Source organism: Echinops telfairi, unplaced genomic scaffold, assembly GCF_000313985.2.
Source record: "Echinops telfairi isolate 266 unplaced genomic scaffold, ASM31398v2 ScPeMD7_2573;HRSCAF=3158, whole genome shotgun sequence".
NCBI lineage: Eukaryota > Metazoa > Chordata > Mammalia > Afrosoricida > Tenrecidae > Echinops > Echinops telfairi.
The window spans coordinates 9,525,087-9,536,716 of record NW_022106471.1 but is presented as its reverse complement, the minus strand read 5'-3'; positions in this window follow the sequence as shown (position 1 = coordinate 9,536,716).

Genomic DNA, 11,630 nt, shown 5'->3' with positions numbered 1-11,630 from the left:
GCAAAAACCGCGATAGAGTGAAGCCGCGGAAGTCGAAGCGCGAAGTGGCGAGGGTTCACTGTATAGTTGATGAATTGTATTGCAGCAACTTAGACATACTTGCAAAAATAACTGATGATTTTAAAATGAGAGTAGAATAAAATAGGAATGAACATAACTCAGCAGCTCAGTAATTCAGAGAGAACGTTTGCACACTGCCTTCAAAAGAGACTGAAAGGAAATAATACAAAATATTACCAATAGTTATCTGTGCATAGGGGACCAATGGATGATTTAAATTTTCTACTTTAAATATTCCTGTGTTTTCCAGCTTTCTCTTACATACGATATATTAGTTTTTAAAAAGTATTATTTAACTATTCTGTACATATGAGACACAAGCTTAAAATATACCTCAACAACTAGAACCTTACCAGCACCTATAGGGTTTCCTATCTTGTAAAGATTTACAGTCTTGGAAATCCAGAGGCAGTTCTACTCTGCCCTGAGTGTGATCCTATGACTCGCAATCAATTCATTCAACTCATTGGCGGTGTATTTGGAGTTAGAGTGAGTCCAAATGCACTCCAGGGTCTAGGGTTCAGAGTTTTGTTGCCGCTGTTTGAATGTTTGCCCTCTACATTGTTGTTTTTTTTACATAATTCGTCCATACATACTGGTGAACATGTGGAGTTTCATTCTCCTTGTAGTGTGTGATCATGCTATAAAAGGTTTATCCATTCTATTGTTGCTGTTGAGCATCTGTGTACGTGGTTTGGGACTGTTAGGTTTGTATTCATGTTGGGAATATACTAGGAGTGGAATTGCTGGGTCATGGGGTATGGCCAACCATAAGCAAATAAGCCAAACAGTTTTCCAAAGTGGCTGTACCAATTTCTACTGCCTCCAGCAATGGATGAGCATTCCTATTGCTTCATACATTTCAGCAACCCTTGCTATTTTCTCTTTTGCCTGTTATCTATTCTAATGGCTTTGTGAGGAACAGTATTATATTAATCATCAAAAGGAGAGCCACACATGTTTATTCAATTGACAAGTCGAAGGCCTGGGAGGAAGTAACTTTGTGGTTAGAATTTCATTTTCGTTCCTCAAATGGTCATTGCATTCCTACTACTGTAGCCTTCATACTAGACATCGTACTAGACTAGTTAGGAATATAGACTAGTTCCCCTCAAAATAACCACCCAGGGATGGACAGACGCGAAAACAAATGAACAGTGTTCTAATGAAGAACCACGGTTGAAGTCAGGGGTGTCAGGGAGAAGCTGACTTTGGTCAGCTGAGTCCTCCCGTCTCCAAGAGTCCTTCCAGGATCTTCCTGAAGCTGTTTTCTCCTCTGTGTTTCCCCAAACACCCCTGGCTATCGTTAGTCACAGTGCTGGTCAAGCTGCGCCGTCATTGTCTGTGTCTATGCCCGCCTCTCTTGCTAATCCACGAGCACTCCGAGGGTCAGCGTGGGCTTTCATCTGTTCATCTCCTGTCAGGAGCTCAATGCCGGCCCTGCAGTGGGAGCTGGGTGGTCCAATGTCCACTCCTACATCTTTCCAAGGCTAGCTCAGGGACTTTGCCAGTCTATGTAAGGTCTGCTCTTAGACAGTGGAGAAGGGGTGTATTAGAACAGTGAGTTAAAACAATTTTTTAAAAATTCAAAACAAAGAACCACTTCTCAGCAAATACATGAGCCAAGATTTTTTAAAAAGGGTACAGTAAAGCAGGAAGCTTATATTCTGCTGAGTGAATTATAATTTAAACCAGCCCTTGAGAAACGCAATCGACAACAGTCTTCAAATATTCATGACCTCGGATGCAATAGAAGAGCCATGGTTGTGCAATAGTGAAAACATCCTGCTGCTGACCCAAAGGTGTGAGGTTTGAACGCACTGGCCCCTCCGAGGGCGAAAGATTTACAGCCTTGGCGCCCAGAGAGGAGGCAGAATTGCTTATCAGTTAGAATGGACTCAGTCGTGGGTTTTAATGCAATGATCCAATTCTAAGGCTCGCTTTTGGGAAGTAATTGTGGACACAAATAAGGTTTTATACACTATGATGTCCCTTATAACATTATTAAAAATATTTTTAATTAAAAAGGCAGGAACTTGGGGGAGAGGAAGGTAAGCATTTGAAGTCCCAGACCTTAATCATGAGGGGCTAATTAAGCAGAGTGTGATATTTATAGCAAGACATTGGGCTGCAGTTGAACACCTTTGGAAGCAGAAAGCAGGGTTTAAATCTCCTAAAATGTTCCCTTTATCACCCAATAGTTGTACAATTGATTTCAGACCTTTATTTTGTACAGCAGGCATAATGAAATCGTATTGGTAATGATGGATATGAAGAGTATATAAATGATGACGCTATAGATGATGGCTGTGATTGCATATCTACTATAATGATGTTCATGAAGAAGAAACACCTAGAGTGGAGTCAAGACATGCCAATGTTTAATTTCTGAATCCAACATCATCATTTGCACCTGATGGTGCAGGACCGACAGTGCTTTGTTCTGTTGTGCTGTGCGTGGAAATCCGTGTGATGGCATCTAAGAACAACACCTGCCTTTGAATTACGGTGCCGGTGAAGCATGTTGAAAGTGCCACCGACTGCCCAAAGAACAAACACATCTGTCCTGGAAGAAGTACCGCCAGAATGGTCCTAGCGGCAAGGATGGCGAGCCTTCATCTCACGCACTTTGTACTATCGTCAGGGGAAACCTGTACCTGGAGAAGAATGTCCTGCTGGGTCAAGGGTACGGCAGTGAAAAGGGGAAGACCTTCCACAAGATGAGCGGACGCATGGCTGCATCGATGGACTCAGATAGAAGAACACCGTTGAGATTAGCACAGACCGGGCAGTGTTTCATCCTGTCGTATGCAGGGTCACTGTGCGTTGGAACCGATTTGACCACACCTCAAAGCAACTTGCCAGGCAATACCTGTTTTCCTTTACTCGGAAAGGCAACGGGTGCAGCTACCTGTTCAACGGTCCATACATGCCAATCAAATGGAACAGAAGCCTGAGTGTCTGTGGTTAAAGATTTCTCCTGGCATATTGTTTGGATTGCAATGATTTCATCAACAACCTAGAGGAAGAACTTAATGGCTTTATCAGCATTTTCCTTCTAATTTTAATACCCACATTTTCCAAATTGTGCATGCTTTTCATAGAAAAGCATAGAAAAGTATTAGAAAAAATACTTTAAGAGACAAACGGAGTGGAAGGGGCAGTGATGGTACACAAATACACCAGAGCAAAATTTGTGGAAAGAATTTTGCCATTATTGATCCGGCAAATAGTCCAAAGAGCTCAAAAAGCTTTATCAATATGATTTTGATAGATAATTCTCACAATATTTATAGGTAATCATATTAGTGAAATACAGAAGGCCAGAGAGAGGATGTTAGTAGAATCAAGAGGGTAGGACAATTTGGATTTTCCATTTCTGATCTATCATTACTTCACACTCTAAAGAGAAAAGTATGGAATTGCCATTCTTAGACTCATTCCCAGCAAGATTAATAGGAGGTTAGATCAAAAAGTGTTACTATGAAATTATAGAACCCTTTATTAGATAACAGTATCAAAATGTGAAACTACTATTTCCAATATCTCCTTCATCTAGGTGCATATGCGCCTGAAGGCACGATTTTCATCTCTCTAACCTTCCCGCAAAGAATTCTGCACTTTTTGATTTACACCCCATCAAAATGATAGTTTTGGTATCCTTGAGGGTTGCAAAATGCGCTATTTTTAAATGTTCTTTGAGTTTTGTGTAATCAAAGCAGTCTAACCAAGCAAGATCAGAATTATAGGATGGATGGGATAAGTTTTCCCGATGGAATTTTTCATAGGACAGTGCGGTAGTGAGATTTTATATCAACCTGGATTTGTATGAAAGTGTAGGGCGGAGTCCAACCTGTCAATCAGGTCACAGCCTGATGATGCCTCCTTGAGGGCGTGGCCTTTTCTTCGACAAGAGACAGTGAGAACTTCTCTTTCCTCTCTCTGCCCTCTCTGCTTGCTGGAACCCTGTGCTACCTCCAAAGGTGGGCCCACTGGGGCCGCCAACCCTGGGAGCCAACCTGGGAGCTGTTGGCACCCTGCCCTGTTTCCACCAACCTTGGATCCATGAGACTCTGCACCCACTGGCCTGGGTTCTCCTGGCCTCCTGTCTCACCTTTCACCGTCATCAGCCTACAGCTATGTGAGTCAGAAGAGAGCCCAGCTACCATCGGCCCTATGGACTTGAGTTCTACTGGGCTGGGATGTCTTCTTCGTATGAACTTACTTCTCGACATAAAGGTCTTCCTGATACACGCGTGAGTGTCACTGGTTTTGTTTCACTAAACAACCCAGCCTAACACAGATAACCTTTGCTACCCTTGAAGAATGAATAAACGGGGAAAAATTCCTCAGAGCAACTGTGCTTTTTCTCACCAATACAGTTTTCAGTTTTCTTAAATTTTCTTCCTAATAAGTCCCTGTGGTAATTCTTTTATTTGAGAAAAGCTGTCAAGATTACCCTTTTGGGATCCCAAAAGATAATCACCCTAACCCTCTTAAGTCGAATTGAACTGGCCCAGTAGATCCCCTTGGAAGCCACTGTTTGGTTTGGACCTTTTTTGAAGGCTGTCTAATGAGACTAAGACAAATGTATTATGAGAGAATTTGCCTGTGACCATTCACTGACCACAGAGACATGTTTAAACATGTTTTGTTTCTAAAAATGCCTGCATATAAGAACCGGAACCGTAGGATACCCCCTCCTCATCTATCCACCACAAACCTAACATTGGAAAATCTGAAAATCAGCGCTATGGAAAAATGGAGGATGATCATATCAAATCACAAAATGGAGGATGACTACATCATTAGGCAACTGTCAAACCACTAAGAATAATGGGACAACCAAGTTAACACAAAACTTTAACCATCTTTGCCTGGGTTGCTTTCACCTTGTACTTTGGAATTCTAGACAGCTGTCATAATGCACAGACATAACTAAATAGATATTTTACTATTACTCTTAATGCTTTTAAATTTTACTTTATTTTTGTCACTTTTATTTATTTTATTATTTTTAATTTAATCATTTTATTTGGGGCTCATACAACTCTTATCACAATCCATCCATACATCCATTGTGTCAAACACATTTGTACATTTGTTGCTATCATTCTCAAAACATTTGCTTTCTAATTGAGCCCTTGGTATGAGCTCATTTTTTCCCCTCCCTCTCTAGTCCCCCCTCCCTCGCTGCTCCCCCCTCCCTCATGAACCCTTGATAATTTATAAATTATGATTATTTTGTCATATCTTACACTGTCTGACGTCTCCCTTCACCCACTTTTCTATTCTCCAGACCCCATGGAGGAGGTAATCTGTTCCCCCTTTCTACCCCCCCCTCCATCCACCCACCCTACCGGTATCACTACTCTCAGCACTGGTCCTGAAGCAATCATCTGTCCTGGATTCCCTGTATTTCCAGTTCCTATCTGTACCAGTGTACATCCTCTGGTCTAGCCAGATTTGTAAGGTAGAATTGGGATCATGATAGCGGGGTGGGGGGAGGAAGCATTTAGGAACTAGAGGAAAGTTGTGTGTTTCATCATTGCTACATTGCATCCTGACTGGCTTGTCTCTTCCCTGCGACCCTTCTGTAAGGTGGTGTCCAGTTGCCTACAGATGGTCTTGGGTCCCCACTCGGCACTCTCCCTCATTCACAATGATATGGTTTTTTTAATCTTTGATGCCTGATACTTGATCCTTTTGATACCTCGTGATCACACAGGCTGATGTGCTTCTTCCATGTGGGCTTTGCTGCTTCTGAGCTAGATGGCCGCTTGTTTACCTTCAAGCCTTTAAGACCCCAGACGCTATATCTTTAGATTGTTTACTATTATGGTCATCAACATGAAATGTCAGACAATGAGGTAGTGGGTAATTGAGGATCACCCTAACCCTTGATAGGGTTTCCCGGGTGATAAATCAGATCTCATCTTTGTCCTGAAAATCAGAATCAGCTCCACAGCCATGAGTTCGCCGGTGGTGCAAACATTTAATGTGATTGGCTGCTAGCTTAAAAGTTCAAGTTCACCCACAGGCTCCTTAAAAGAAAATCCTGTTTTCGAAAATGATGATGGCAACATATGTACAAATGTGCTCGACACAATGGATGGATGGATTGTGATAAGACTTGTATGAGCCCCCCAGTAAAAATGATTAATAAAAAGAAAAAGAAAATCCTGGTGATCTACTTTAGAAAATCAGATCTGTGGCGTTCAGTCAGACTCTGACCCCCATGTGGTCACCATGAGTCAGAATCACCTACATTGAAGCTGGGTTTGAGTCTGTGCTTTTGAACAAAAGTGTGCTTTGTATTTATAGGTGTGTAATCCTATAACGTTAAATTGCTTACTTCCTAGATGAATGTTGAGGTTCAGAGAATAACTTCATCAATAATATTTAATGTACATCATTAACTTCAATTACATTTAGAGTTTGCTTGCTTAAGTATTTATTTTCATAAAAATGTTGAGGTTAGACCAGAATATCTAAAGAGACGAAATTATTGAGTTATTTAAGCTATTCTTTGTAGTAATGAAGATACAAATTCTCCATCTGATGCAAATAAAAAGTTTAGACATAATATTTTTTAATGAACATTTTACTGCGTTAAAATGATTCATGCAATATTTCTTGAAATTTAGATAACTTTAAAAGATAAACTATTATTTTAGTAGAATATCTTCAAATGTGATTCTACGCCAGCATCCACATTTAAAAAAATCTTATTCTAAATTACCTGAAGCATAATCTTTTAGTCCTCAAATTGTCCATGGATAATCAAAAGATTTTTAATCTCTGGTGTAATATATTCTATTCATACACTTTCCATATTTAGAAGGAAAAGGTTATGAATTACATAGAAAACCTCATGAAAGGAATTTTTCATACTATATTAAGTGATATTTTAAGGCCAACTTTAATATTTTATCTTCAAAGACCTCCCCATTGAGAATTTTTATTAGAAAATTATTTCCCTTTTAAAATGCTGTGTGTATTATCATGTGTGGGGGGGTGTTTCTGTGGTATTTCTTTGTTTCTGTTTCATATGCTGCTCATCAGCTATTACCAGCAGTGGCTCCAAGAGTCAAACTCTGTGTAAGATGAAAATGTCAAGCCAAGGAAAGTGTATCAGGAAAGCAGAGGCCTACTTAAGGTAACCTCAGGTCTTCCAAGTGCATTATGATGCTGATTATAAGCAAGTAGTCATTTTATTAGCTAAATAATAAATTCTGTTTTTAAAGTAGTGATAGTGCTACTACACTAATACATAATAAGTCACAATATGCAAACAAAGAAACTCACAGCCATCGAATCAATTTTTACTCACCCTAACCCTTGATAGAGTTTCCCGGGTGATAAATCAGATCTCATCTTTGTTCTGAAAATCAGAATCAGCTCCACAGCCATGAGTTTACCAGTGGTGCAAACATTTAATGTGATTGGCTGCTAACTTAAAAGTTCAAGTTCACCCACAGGCTCCTTAAAAGAAAATCCTGTTTTCGAAAATGATGATGGCAACAAATGCCCAAATGTGCTCGACACAATGGATGGATGGATTGTGATAAGAGTTGTACGAGCCCCCCAGTAAAAATGATTAATAAAAAGAAAATCCTGGTGATCTACTTGAGAACATCAGATCTTGTGGCGCTCAGACTCTGACCCCCATATGGTCACCATGAGTCAGAATCACCTACATTGAAGCTGGGTTTGAGTCTGTGCTTTTGAACAAAAGTGTGCTTTGTATTTAGCAGTGCACTTCGCATTGCTTAAACAGCCGCCCCTGCCCTCAGGTCCATGCTGACCCATAGGGACCTTGGCTAGAGTTTCAGACACTTCACATCTTTGTGGAGGCAGACAGGCTCCTTGGTGCCCTGAGTTTGAGCACCCAACCTCGATTAGCAGCCCAGCACTTAATCCTCTGCACCATCAGGGTCAATTTTGCTACTCATGCTCAATTTTGATCCTCAATCACAACTTTGTAGGAGAAATCTTTTCTCTCTTTTTAAAACTATTTTACAAATAGTTTTATTGGCATGTAGTTCACATACACAATTTATTCATGCAGTCGTATTAAGAAGAGTTGTGCAACCATCCCCACAATCAATTGCGGATCATTTTCTTCTCATACTCTTTGTTGTCAGCTCTTCGTTTACCCCCCAGCCACCCCTGCCATGCCCAGAGGCAATTATTAATCCCGTTACTGTCTCCATCTTGAATGTCATATACAGAAAATCATACAAAACAAACCGGAAGCAAACAAATGAAAAAATCAACAACGATGACAAAACAAAACAGACAAATAATTTAATTGAAAAGAAAGCAGAAAATATTAAAAATTGAAACAATGATGAAAAGGTGGTACTTTTTAAACTAACTACACCTGCCATAATTGATTTTACAATGCTTTCTGACTGATAGCAAGACTATTCACATCCCTGAACTATGGTCAGAGGGTACTCACCAAGACTTAAACTATGTGTGGGTCCTGCAAATGGATTTGGGGCTCCCAGTGTCTTCCATTACCTTCTGCAAATTGGTTGTGCATAACTTAAGTTTTGATATCATTCCCTCCTTTGTACTTGGATTTTATTATTTACAATCCTTGGATCACACAGGCCGGTGTAATTCTTCCATGTGTACTTAGTTGATGCCTCACTTAGATGACTGTTGTTTGAAGGCAAATGTGTTAGGCCGGGTTGACTACAGAAACAAATTCAGAGACATATATGTGAAAGAATTTTAGATCAAGAAGTAATCGTGCATCAATAAAACATCTCCCCCACCACAAAACAAAATCCCAGCCCAGTCCAACTCAAGTCCATAAGTCCAATACTAGTCCATAAGTCCCTCTTCAGACTCCCGCAGCCATGTGCAATGAAGCAGAATTCAAGAAGATCACAGGCCGGTGGGTGCAGAGTAGTGTGGATCCAGTGGCAGTGGCCGTATCACAGGGGTTGCATAGGTCTCAGCACGACCTGCTATAGGAAGGTGCAGGGGAGAGAGAGAGAGGATCCCAGGACCCTCCTTATGAGAAGGTCATACCCACAAGGAAGCCCCGTGTGGTAGATATGTAATCATTTGTCTAAAGATGTAGAGTGAAGGGGTGGAGTCTAGTCTGTCAATCGAGTCATAACCAATGAGACCTCTGTTTGGGCATGGCCTTCCCCTGAGAATTCTGGGAAATCCGGTACTTCCTCCTGGGAGGCGGGAGGCACTTCTCTCTGCCACTCCCTGGGAGACATTGCAGCTGACAAGACACATGGAACTACACTAGTGCCCTAAGTTGGAGAAGCCACATGGACCTACCCTGATGCAACCAGACCTCTGAAGCCAGTGAAGCCATGTCGACACCCCTGCCAGCGCTGAGATGCTTACAACACCACTGAGTCCAGAGACTTTCTACCCACTGGCCTGTGATCGTCCTGCATTTGGCATCATTGCACGTGTTTCGTGAGTCTGAAGAGGACTTTATAGATTGGTATCGCACATATGGGCTAGTATCGGACTTGTGGACTTAGACTGGACAGGGTTGGGATTTCAATTCCTCTTGTATATAAATCTCTTAATTTCTTTTAAAAAAATCTCTTTCTTATACACATGTGTGTCTATGGATTTGTTTCTCTACCTAGACTAACACACCCCAACAGGCTGTGACCTGATTGACAGACTAGACTCCACCTCTACAGTTTTATATCTTCAAGTTGACATGAAATTATGTAACCACCAAAAAAAAATCTTAAGACCCCAGGCACTAATTTTTCTGATAGCCAGGCACCATCTGGTTTCTTTACCATCCTTTGCTATAGCACCTATATCTTCAGTGATCTCTTCATGAGGAAGAGCATCAAGCAAGTCCATATCATAAGAACCAATTGTTCTTAGATTGGGGCTAGAATCAGGTGTAAGCCCCAAACCCATTCCTATACGTACGGTTTAGGTATATGTCTGGTTCACTTTAGAGACATTATTATCATTTTTATGATAGAGAACATTGTAACTCATTCTCCTGGGGTATAAGGCCATTGATAGCACCATTAATTTAGCCAATGCTTTAGAACTTTAAAATATGATTGAAAAAAGGAAAGCATCCATGTATAGACTGGCTTTTCTGACCACAATACATGAATTATTATACAGATTAAACACTCAAGTGACTGGTCACGATTTAAACGTACAATGGGGGTTGGTGATAGGACAAAACTTTCAACAATGAATTCACAAAGGCAGAGCCATGCCTCCCAGACGGATCCATCTCATAAGAAAGCAAGGAGAGCATTCCAATAGTAAGTATAGGGTAGAGCCAAGTCACCATTCACTGGGCACCCTCAAAGCGAGAGATTCGAGCCAAAGTCCAACAACCACCATTTCCAAAACTTTGGGATAGCAGACATCTTCTTTACCCACGAGAGTGTTTCAGTCTTAAGTCCAAGGTAGTTGGGAGTAGAGATCTTATAAGTGGACAATCTAATGTTGAACTGAAAGATTGACACATAGGCAAATATAATGATTTCTTATATAAATATAAACCTATCATCATGAAGTTTATTCTGACTCGTAGTGACCCTGCAGAACAGAGTAGAACTGTCCCATAAGGCTTCCAAGTCTGTAAATCTTTACTGAGGCAAATTGCCACATCTTTCTCCCATGAGGACCTTTTGATCAGCAGGCAAGTATTAACTATTGCACTACCAGGGCTTGTAAAATAAGTATAATTATATTTACAGCTGTGTAGATGATTTACACAACTGTCAAATTTCCTTGAAGGTGTGTCTGTTTTGCAAAATAGAGAATCATTATAAAATCTATATTCTGTTTTCATTCCTATTGTATCTTTAGTGAAAAATTGATCTTTCAAAAATATTTTAATGCGTGCTGTGAAGATTAAAAGCAGTACCAGGTGACTGGAGACACATGTTATATTATGTCAGTAGGGCTATTACCTAGCTCAGATTCAGAGCTGAGCACAGAAGGCGCTGAGCACACATATTCTAATTTCAAGAACCAAGAAATACCTATAGAGAGAACCAGCCATACCACCAAACATTGCCCAAACCGTCCTTTCCCAACCTCATAGAACATGACAGAAGGGCAGGGAAAGGTCAGTATAATAGTCATAAGAAGATATTACTCCTTTCTTTCACCTGATTATGATTGTAAGGGAGGAGATGGGATTTTCCTCAAAAAGAGGGGCACCTAGAGAATGCTTGGAAAGTTTGGGTGTGCCCAAGTATTCCCCCTTCATTAGGTTGGGGATGAGTGATCATAACTCCATCTTCTGGACCTGCAAAGGCCTCTAAGCTTCCAGATCAAGGAGAGGGAGCTGCAGACACGACCTCACTAAAGGCAGAGGCACCCCCGTAGCCCACACTTCCACCGCCCTGGAGGATTGTTGGTCCGACCCTTATGAGAGAGCTCAAGGAGAGGGAGGGGAAATAATGTCGGCCTCAAGGAATTGGGCCGCAGGGAGGCAACACTGAAACCCCCTTCAGTGACAAAAATAAACCGACAAACCCTGTGGTCGTCAAGATGGACTCCTAACAACACTACACGACAGGACAGAACTG